This window comes from Bison bison, unplaced genomic scaffold, assembly GCF_000754665.1.
Source record: "Bison bison bison isolate TAMUID 2011002044 unplaced genomic scaffold, Bison_UMD1.0 scf7180017864390, whole genome shotgun sequence".
NCBI lineage: Eukaryota > Metazoa > Chordata > Mammalia > Artiodactyla > Bovidae > Bison > Bison bison.
Genome location: NW_011494962.1, coordinates 5,427,164 through 5,436,953, shown reverse-complemented (window position 1 = coordinate 5,436,953; position 9,790 = coordinate 5,427,164).

The following is a 9,790-nucleotide window of genomic DNA, read 5'->3' as shown; positions in this document are numbered from 1 at the left end:
GGGAGCCTGGTGGGCTGCTGTCTATGGGGTCACACAGAGTCGGACACGACTGAAGTGACTTAGCAGCAGCAGCAGGATAATCAAATAGCTTAGAAACCTGATTAGGAAATTAGAGAGGGAACTTTAGGGGGCTTCAGAAGACCACAGTAAGGTTAATGATCACCCAAGAAAGTAATGGGAAAATTCTGAAACAGTGTGAGCTTGCTTGACTCATAAAGCAGAGCAAGTCCCTTAGCATCAAAGCTAGATTGGCTTGTTCAACAATACGATCAAGCTAACTTGCTTCACAACAAAACTATGCAACAGAAGCAAGACATGCCCACAAACAATAAAACGATGGTGATTGAAAACTATATTCTGCCCAATGAGCTCAGTGAGTTAATGACCCCCAAAACATGCTCTTTGGCCTTTAAGACATGTTCTTTGCACAATGCCCCCCAAACAATAAAATGATCATAGCAAATAAGGCCTAAAATCTGCCCAGCAATGTCATCAAGTTTATGACTCCCAGGGTATGCTCTGTGCACACACACACACACACACACACACACAATCATTTAGGGAAAGGTGACTTCTCAAAATAAAAGATCTTCGTTGTACTGAGACCTGGAATAATTTTTCCAAAGTGCTATGGCAGTCCTGGCCTGACTATATAGGGACAAGAAAACTTCCCTGCCCTACCTGGGGGAGGAGCTAGTGATGAAAGTATGATGTCTACTCAAGAAAGACAAAGAAAAGAAAGACAAAGAGGATCTTCTCCCCCTCGCCTCTCTTCCTTTGATTATAAAACTGTGAGCCCTTGAGTATTCAGGGCAACATGATGCTTGCCTGCTTGCCCTCTTGTGAACTTTACAAGCATCCTATTCTAATAAATCACTTCCTATCACTTGTCATCTCACTGAACTCCTTTCTGCATTGAGATATAAAGGACTATGGTACTGGAGCTCTTCAGAGTCCCAGAAATGACACCTAAATGGTTTCACTATGAAAAAGGGGCAGTGGAAATGAGAAAGGTTAGATAACTTCCTTCATAATGAAGCAGTGGATCTAACAACAATTGTTATAATAAAATGTACTGAAACAATGGATGCTAGTGCCTCCTGAGAACAGTACATCACTTCTGTGATTTCCCTGCCAAAACCACAGAACCTGAATCTAATCATCAGGAAATAACAGACAAGCCTCAATTGAGGGAGACATTCTACAAAACAACTGACCGTTTCAAAAAAGTCAACATCAAAAAGCAAAATAAAAACTGAGGAAGCATTCCAGTTTTATAGAAACCAAAAAGACTTGACAAGTCAATGCACACTGTGATCCTGGAAAATACCTACAAAGAACATTGCAGGAACAGTTGATGAAACTTGCATATGGAGTATGGATTACACAATAGTCTTCTACAAATGTTAAATTTCTTGATATTGGTAATTATACTATGGTTGTGTATGAGACTGTCTTTATCTTTAGGAAATACATTGAGAGGTATTTAAGGGTAAAGGGTGTGAAGGGGAGCAAAATAGGTCTCCCACTATGTCATGTGGGGTTTTTTTTCTCATAAATTTGTTTATTTATTTATTTTTGGCTGCAGTGGGTCTTTATTGCTGCATGGGTTTTCTCCAGTTGTAGTAAGCAGGGGCCACTTTATGTTGCAATATGCGGGTTTTTCATTGCGGTGGCTTCTCTTGTTGCAGAGCACAGGCTCTAGGCTTGAGGGCTTCAGTAGCTGAAGCACGTGGGCTCAGTAGTTGCCACTCCTGGGCTTAGTTGTTTCGTGGCATGTGGAATCTTCCTGGACCAGGGATCAAACCCCTGTGCCCTGCAGGGGCAGGCAGATTCTTATCCACAAATTCACCAGGGAAGTCCCATGTGGATTATTTTGAACTGAAGGCAATTAAGACCCAACAGACTCAAGGAAACTTTTTACCTCTCTTCACTGCCTAAAGGAATTTAAATCGGGGGCTGCTAGAAAGAGAGCTATCAGCAGAGATAACTTTTTAGCTGAAAGACTCACCTACATGGCAGGGCACATATCTGCTCTTCTCATCTTCCTGTGATCTGCCCTCCTCACCTTTGAAGCCTCAGGGCCATACATTCCTTTATCAGAATGCCATACAACTCTCAATTACCTGACTGCCTTTGGGTTTCACATTGGGGCAGAGGGGAGTGTTCACATTTTTTATGGTAATCCCATACATACAAAATTTGTTTTTCTCCTGTTACTTTTTCTTACATTAATCTAATTTTCACACCAGCCAAAGACCCTAGAAGGGCAGAAGGGAGAATATTTCTGTCCCTACAGGTGTTAAATTAACTAAACAAGGAGGCCATGAGACTGAGGTGATGGTAATACTTTTGCAGCCTACACAAGCAAACCAAAACCTAAGTGTGCACTAGCCTCAAGGTGGAGACTTTGAAATCCAAGGGCAGCCATCACAAACAGCCAATGAAGCTTTTCCAAATAAGACAAATGCTTAAACTACAGCCAATCGATTTCCTTGCTTTTCTTCCTCCTTTTCTCTGTGTCTCTCCCCAGCTCTTATCAGTAGAGCATTCCTAACCATTTCAGTGTGGCAACTGCTCAATATGAACTGATTTTTGCTCAAACCCTTAAAAATTTTTAATATGCCTCAAAGGGCATGATGTTTGCAATTTACTCTCAAATGGTTTAGGAAAAAGAGAGAGAGAGAGCACGTGGGGCAAAATATAAGCAATAGATGAATGTGGATCGTGTGAACACAGTTCAAGTGACAGATGCACAGTGATACCAGACAAACCAAAACGCTGGAGTTTGGAACAGAGAGAGGGTTATTGTGGGCCATGCGAGGAGAGAATGGTTTATGCCCCACAAACTCCGAACTCCCTAAAGGGCTCCAGCAAAGCCTTTTTGAAGCCCAGATAAGGAAGGCACCCCGGGGTATGTGATGGGCCCATGTACAGTTTTCTGATTGGTTGATGGTGAGGTAACAGGGCAGTTACATTATCAATCCTTAGGCGCCTGTAGGTCTGGGGTCATGTTCTTAATTTGTTCCATGTGATGGTGGTTTTTAGCATCTGAGGGCTTCACTGATAGCTCAGTTGGTAAAGAATCCGCCTGCAATGCTGGAGACCCCAGTTTGATTCCTAGGTCAGGAAGATCCACTGGAGAAGGGATAGGCTACCCCCTTCAGTATTCTTGGGCTTGTCTTGTGTCTCAGCTGGTAAATAATCTGCCTGCAATGTGGGAGACCTGGGTTTGATCCCTGGGTTGGGAAGATTCCCTGGAGAAGGGAATGTCCACCCACTCCAGTATTCTGGCTTGGAGAATTCCACGGGCTGTATAGTCCATGGAATCACAAATGTATAGCCCATGGGGTCCCATGGATACTATAAAGTGACTTTCACTTCACTTTAGCATCTGAAAAAAACTCAGAAAATATGCATGAGTTGGCAATGGCAAGGCAATGGCAACCCACTCCAGTACTCTTGCTTGGAAAATCCCATGGACGGAGGAGCCTGGTAGGCTGCAGTCCACGGGGTCGCTAAGAGTCGGACATGACTGAGTGACTTCCCTTTCACTTTCACTTTCATGCATTGGAGAAGGAAATGGCAACCCACTCCAGTGTTCTTGCCTGGAGAATCCCAAGGACAGGGGAGCTTGGTGGGCTGCCATCTATGGAGTCGCACAGAGTCAGACACGACTGAAGCGACTTAGCAGAAGCATGCATGAGTTACTGTTACCTGGGTACTTCAGAGAGGAGCTATAGCAGAAAATATGGGGGAGGGGTCTGTCCCAGGAAGTTCCCCCTCTCCCCCATAGTGTCCTGCTCAGATATAATAGGGCCTGGGATTTCCTTGAACATGCATATGTTCCTTATACAGAAACTTAGGGCTTCCCTGGTGGCTTAGTGGTAAAGAATCCTCCTGCCAATGCAGAAGACGAGGGTTCGATCCCTGGTTTGGGAAGATCCCCTGGAGGTGAGCATGGCAACCCAGTTCAGTATTCTTGCCTGGGAAAACCCATGGACAGAGGAGCCTGGTGGGCCACGGTCCATGGGGTCTCAAAAGAATTGGACATGACTTAGCAACTAAACAACAGCAGAAACTTATCATGTTTCTGTATGTTTAAAATTTTATCTAGGACTTCCCTGGTGGTGCAGTGGATAAGAATCCATCTGCCAATGCAGGGAACACGGGTTTAATTCCTGGTCTGGGAAGATTCCACATGCGGAGGAACAACTAAGCCCGTGCATCACAACTACTGAAGGCTTCACTCTAGGGCATGGGAGCCACAGCAAGAGAAGCCATCACAATCAGAAGCCCTCAGTTCAGTTCAGTTCAGTTCAGTCACTCAGTCGTGTCTGACTCTTTGCAACCCCACGAATCGCAGCACGCCAGGCCTCCCTGTCCATCACCAACTCCTGGAGTTCACCCAGACTCATGTCCATTGAGTCAGTGATGCCATCCAGCCATCTCATCCTGTGTCGTCCCCTTCTCCTCCTGCCCCCAATCCCTCCCAGCATCACAGTCTTTTCCAATGAGTCAACTCTTTGCATGAGGTGGCCAAAGTACTGGAGTTTCAGCTTTAGCATCATTCCCTCCAAAGAAATCCCATGGCTGATCTCCTTCAGAATGGACTGGTTGGATCTCCTTGCAGTCCAAGGGACTCTCAAGAGTCTTCTCCAACACCACAGTTCAAAAGCATCAATTCTTCAGCACTCAGCCTTCTTCACAGTCCAACTCTCACATCCATACATGACCACTGGAAAGCCCTCACACCTCATCAAAGAGGAGCCCCCGCTTGCTGCAACTAGACAAAGCCCGAGGTAAACATCAACGATCCAGCGCAGCCAAAAATAATTAATTAATTAAAAAATAAAAAATTTGGAGGACTTCCCCCAGTGTCTCAGTGGTAAAGAATCTGCCTGCAATGTGGAGACGTGGGTTCAATCATTGGGTCAGGATGATTCCCTGGAGGAGAGCATGGCAACCCACTCCAGTATTTTTGCCTGAAAAATCTGGTAGACAGAGAAGCCTGGAGGGCTACAGTCCATAGGGTTACAAAGAGTCAGACATGACTGAAGCAACTGAGCATGCAGGCATGCTCACAACCTCTTACATATCTATAAGATATAAAAAAAAATAAAAATAAAAAATTTTATCTGGATAAAAGTTATTAAAAAATATGAAATAATTGAAGGAGTTTTGTTCACTTTTATAAGGATTTGACAGTAAAAGAGAACAGGCAAGTTAAAATGTTAAAGCCATCCTGACTATCTACTTTGGGGATAGCTAACAAACCACTTTCCTTTGGATCTTAAGGATTTCCGGTAGAACCTGCATGAAATTAACACAGGTCCAAAGGAGTTTAGCAAGACTCAAACAGGAAATGCCAAGAGCCATTTTCCAACCTTGGGGCCAGTGGCAAAAGATACACTCCCTCCTTCACCCCTCAAAGTCCCTCTAGAGACGACTTTAACCCATGCTTCGAAAGTAGTTTTAGAAAACTAGTCTAAATGTTCTAGAAAATTAGCAAAATATTTTCTTATGCCGCTGTTTATTAAATATTTAATAGAAATTAACTTTCACTGTGTTGAACCCCCTGTGAGTTGCTGGTCTTCAAATATCTGAGTAGGCAACATGCTCTGAGCACCTGCTGAGTGTCAGGGGCATCAGAAAAATAAAGAAACTGCACAGCACAGACATAAAATACTTGTCCGGGTCAAAGGTTAAGGAAGTGATAGAACACGGAATTGAGCTAAGGTGTATTTCTCAAGGGGTTTCCCTGGTGGCTCAGTGGTAAAGAATCCATCTACCAATTCAGGAGACTCAAGAGACATGGGTTCAATCCATGGGTCGGGAAGATCCCCTGGAGTAGGAAATGGCAACCCACTCCAGTATTCTTGCTGGAAAATCCCATGGACAGAGGAGCCTGGAGGGATACAGTCCATGGGGTCTCAAAAGAGTCAGACTTGAACTACGACTTAGCAACTAAGCACAAGCACTGTCTTTCTCCAGAGCCCGAGTTCTACTTCTCAATCTGCTCCTGAGACAGTGTAGTTCATGGATTCGTGTCATGATATTTTACAAGAGTGTATCAGTTTCATTGCCAACACGACCCTGCAGGAATGGAGTTGTCATCTCTGCTTTGGTATATAAAGAAACTGAAATGGAGAACTAACATTAATTATCTCAATTCACAAAAGCTAAGAAATCATGAAGACAAAACAGCAACATAGTTCTGTGCAACTTCAAAACCCATATCCCTTTAGCCATCAAGACAGCAGATTGTGTTTTGAAGAATTGAGTGTTATTAAAAAAAGAAAGAAAGGTAACTAGTGAAACTCAAGCTCTAATTAACTCAAATTAAATTATCTCATGGGAAATTTAATAAAATAATTCTCGAGCAAAAGATTACTTTTTTCAATGATTCTAAATAGCATCAGAAAACTTTTTATTTTAATAAAATGTACACACACTCGGAACATCCATCCCTTACAGTTTAGTGGTTAAGACTCCAAACTCCCAATGCAGGGGGGCCAGGGTTCAATCCCTGGTCAAGGAACTAGATCCTGTAGGCCACAACTATGACCGTGTGCAGGCAAACAAATACTTTCTTTTAACGCACACACACACATACACACACACTCTCCAGATCTGCGGTCTTACCCCAGATGTTCTCTTGCTTCCTTCTCTCTTTCCTTTCGCCTGTCTCAGTCTCTTTCTGTTTCTGTCTCCAGTTTCTCCTTCCTCCCCCGCCCCCTTCTTCCTCTCCCTCAGCTTTAAATTTCAGTTGTATTAAAAGGTTACACTTTAATCCTTGGACTGCAAAGAGATCAAACTAGTCAATCCTAAAGGAAAATCAGTCCTGAATATTTGTTGGAAGGACTGATGCTGAAGCTACAACACTTTGGCCACCTGATGTGAAGAACTGACTCACTGGAAAAGACCCTGATGCTGGGAAAGATTGAAGACTGGAAGAGAAGGGGACAATAGAGCATGAGTTGGTGGGATGGCACCACCAACTCGATGGACATTAAGTTTGAGCAAGCTCCGGGAATTGGTGACGGACAGGGACGCCTGACGTGCTGTAGTCCACGGGGTTGCAGAGTCAGACATGACTGAACGACTAAACTGAATAGGTTACAAAGGTTTCTGCTGCCGCCTAGTGGTCTTATCTGGGAAGTGACAGTCCCATTAGGAAAATCGGCAAGACCTTTATAGGCAATAGTAAAATGACACGGGGGAGCTCCCAGGCCGTCCTGTGGTTAGGACGCTGCGCTTTCACTGCCGTGGTCTGGGTTCAATCCCTGGTCAGGGAACTAAAATCCCACAAGCTGCACGGCATCACCAAAAAAATGACACAGTCTGTTAGAATTCTTGGAGGCAGTGGGCCATGGGATCACTGACAAGGTATTTACCCTCAGAGTTTCATCAAATGCACCGAGAAAGTGGAGGCTAAAATATCTCTCCCTAATAGTCTTACTGTGGGTTGAGATAACAAACTAAAAGTTACTGGAGCACGGTTCACTCTCCAGAATGGTAATTATTATCATATTATTTGTTTTCATCCACTTGGTAATCACCAAGCTTGGTGACTGCAGCTTGAAATTAAAACACACTTTCTCCTTAGAAGAAAAGGTATGACAAACCTAAACAACATATTAAAAAGCAAACACATCACTTTACTGACAAATTTCCACCTAGTCAAAGTTATGGGTTTTTAGTAGTCATGTACGGATGTGAGAGCTGGACCATAAAGAAGGCTGAATACCAGATAACTGATGCTTTCGAACTGTGGTGCTGGAGAAGACTCTTGAGAGTCCCTTAGACAGCAAAGAGATCAAACCAGTCAATCCTAAAGGGAATTAACCTTGAATATTCATTGGAAGGACTGATGCTGAAGTTCCAATACTTTGGCCACCTGAAGAGAAGAGCTGACTCATTGGAAAAGACCCTGATGCTGGGAAAGATTGAAGACAGGAGAAGAAGGGGGAGACAGAGGATGAGATGGTTGGATAGCATCATCGACTCAATGGACATGAGTTTGAGCAAACTCTGGGAGTTGGTGATGGACAGGGAAGCCTGGCGTGCAGCAGTCCACGGGGTCTCGAAGAGTCAGACATGACTGAGCGACTGAACAACTGTAAGGTTAAGGAAACTGAAGCTCAGCACAGTTTACAGGGTTTTTTAAAGTTAACTCAGCTACCAAGCTACAGAACCAGACCCATAACCCACATTTTAAGACTCTAATTTTAGTTCTCTTCATGAAACTTCAGTATCTCAAGTTAACAGTTTATAATAAGAATCTTAAGAATTAAAATTAAAATCTTAAAGGGATATTTTCATGCACTACTCATGTTTCCAATGAAGTCCAAAACTATGCACATCTCTAAATTGTGTCTCAAAAATTGCAAGACAAAAAGCACACAAAGATTTGTGTCCAAAACATTTTCACAAGTCATTGTTTATAATAATTCAAAGTTGAAAACGGGCTAAGTTTAATACATTTATCCAACAAATTTTGGTACAAATAAAGATGTGTTGGGTACAAATGATAATGTTATTAAACAATTTCTCAGTGTCAACTGCTGTTAAAGGGTTACGAACGTATCAAAGCATTCAGAGAAGTAAGTACTATTATTACTTGTTTTTGTTTGTTTTTTGGCTGCACTTCGTGACATGAGGGATTTTACTTCCCTGGCCAGGGATCGAACCTGCACCTCCTACAGGGGAATCGAGAGTCAGAACTACCAGACACCCAGCGAAGTCCCTGTAAGTACTATCCTTTTCTCCACTTAACAACTGAGGAAACTGAGGAACAAAGAAGTTAAGTACATTGCACGATGTCAAAGGTTAAATAGGCGAGCCAGGAATTGAACTGACATGTCTTTCTCAAGAGTCCATGTCTTATTCACCAATCTGCTTTTGTGACAGTATGGTCCATGGATCCACCCCATATTTCATTGCATGGTAGCACAGATAGTAGAATATTATATAGCTGTGAAAAAAAAAATCATGCTTTCAATAGGTATTAAGTTAGATGAGGGCATGCTGAGATTAAAACATTAAGGTAAATCAATTATACTTCAATTAAAAAAAATAACCTAAGATGTAGAAGACAAAAATTAAGGGAAAAAATCAGCAGGCAAAATTGCACACATTATTTCAGTCCTAGAATGTGTGTGTGTGTGTAAAACTAAAATCTAAATCAAAATAATACCTTTTTTCAGATGATGGCTTATGGGTAATTTTGTTTCTTCCTTTATACTTGTTGGGTAGGAATTTAGGCATGAGCAACAAGGGGTGACCTAGCTGAAAAGGATGCAATGCTATGCTGTGCTAAGTCGCTTCAGTCGTGTCCGACTCTGTGTGACCCCATAGACGGCAGCCCACCAGGCTCCCCCGTCCCTGGGATTCTCCAGGCAAGAACACTGGAGTGGGTTGCCATTTCCTCCTCCAACTCGTGAAAGTGAAAAGTGAAAGTGAAGTTGCTCAGTCAGGATGCAAGTGGATCTCTAAATGCCATCCCAGACACAGCCAGGAGAGCTCACAGATATGCTACAAAAATAACCACAGAGAATTTTCCAGTTTCTGCATATGCTCCCTAGGCACACAGTGGATACAAACTAACTGCATGGACTTCTCCAGCTCTGGCACAGGTGACCTTGCTGTTCAGCTGTTTCCTCAGGTAATCTTAGGGAGCTGCTGCTGCTGCTAAGTCGCTTCAGTCATGTCTGACTCTGTGTGACCCCATAGACAGCAGCCCACCAGGCTCCCCCGTCCCTGGGATTCTCCAGGCAAGAATACTGGA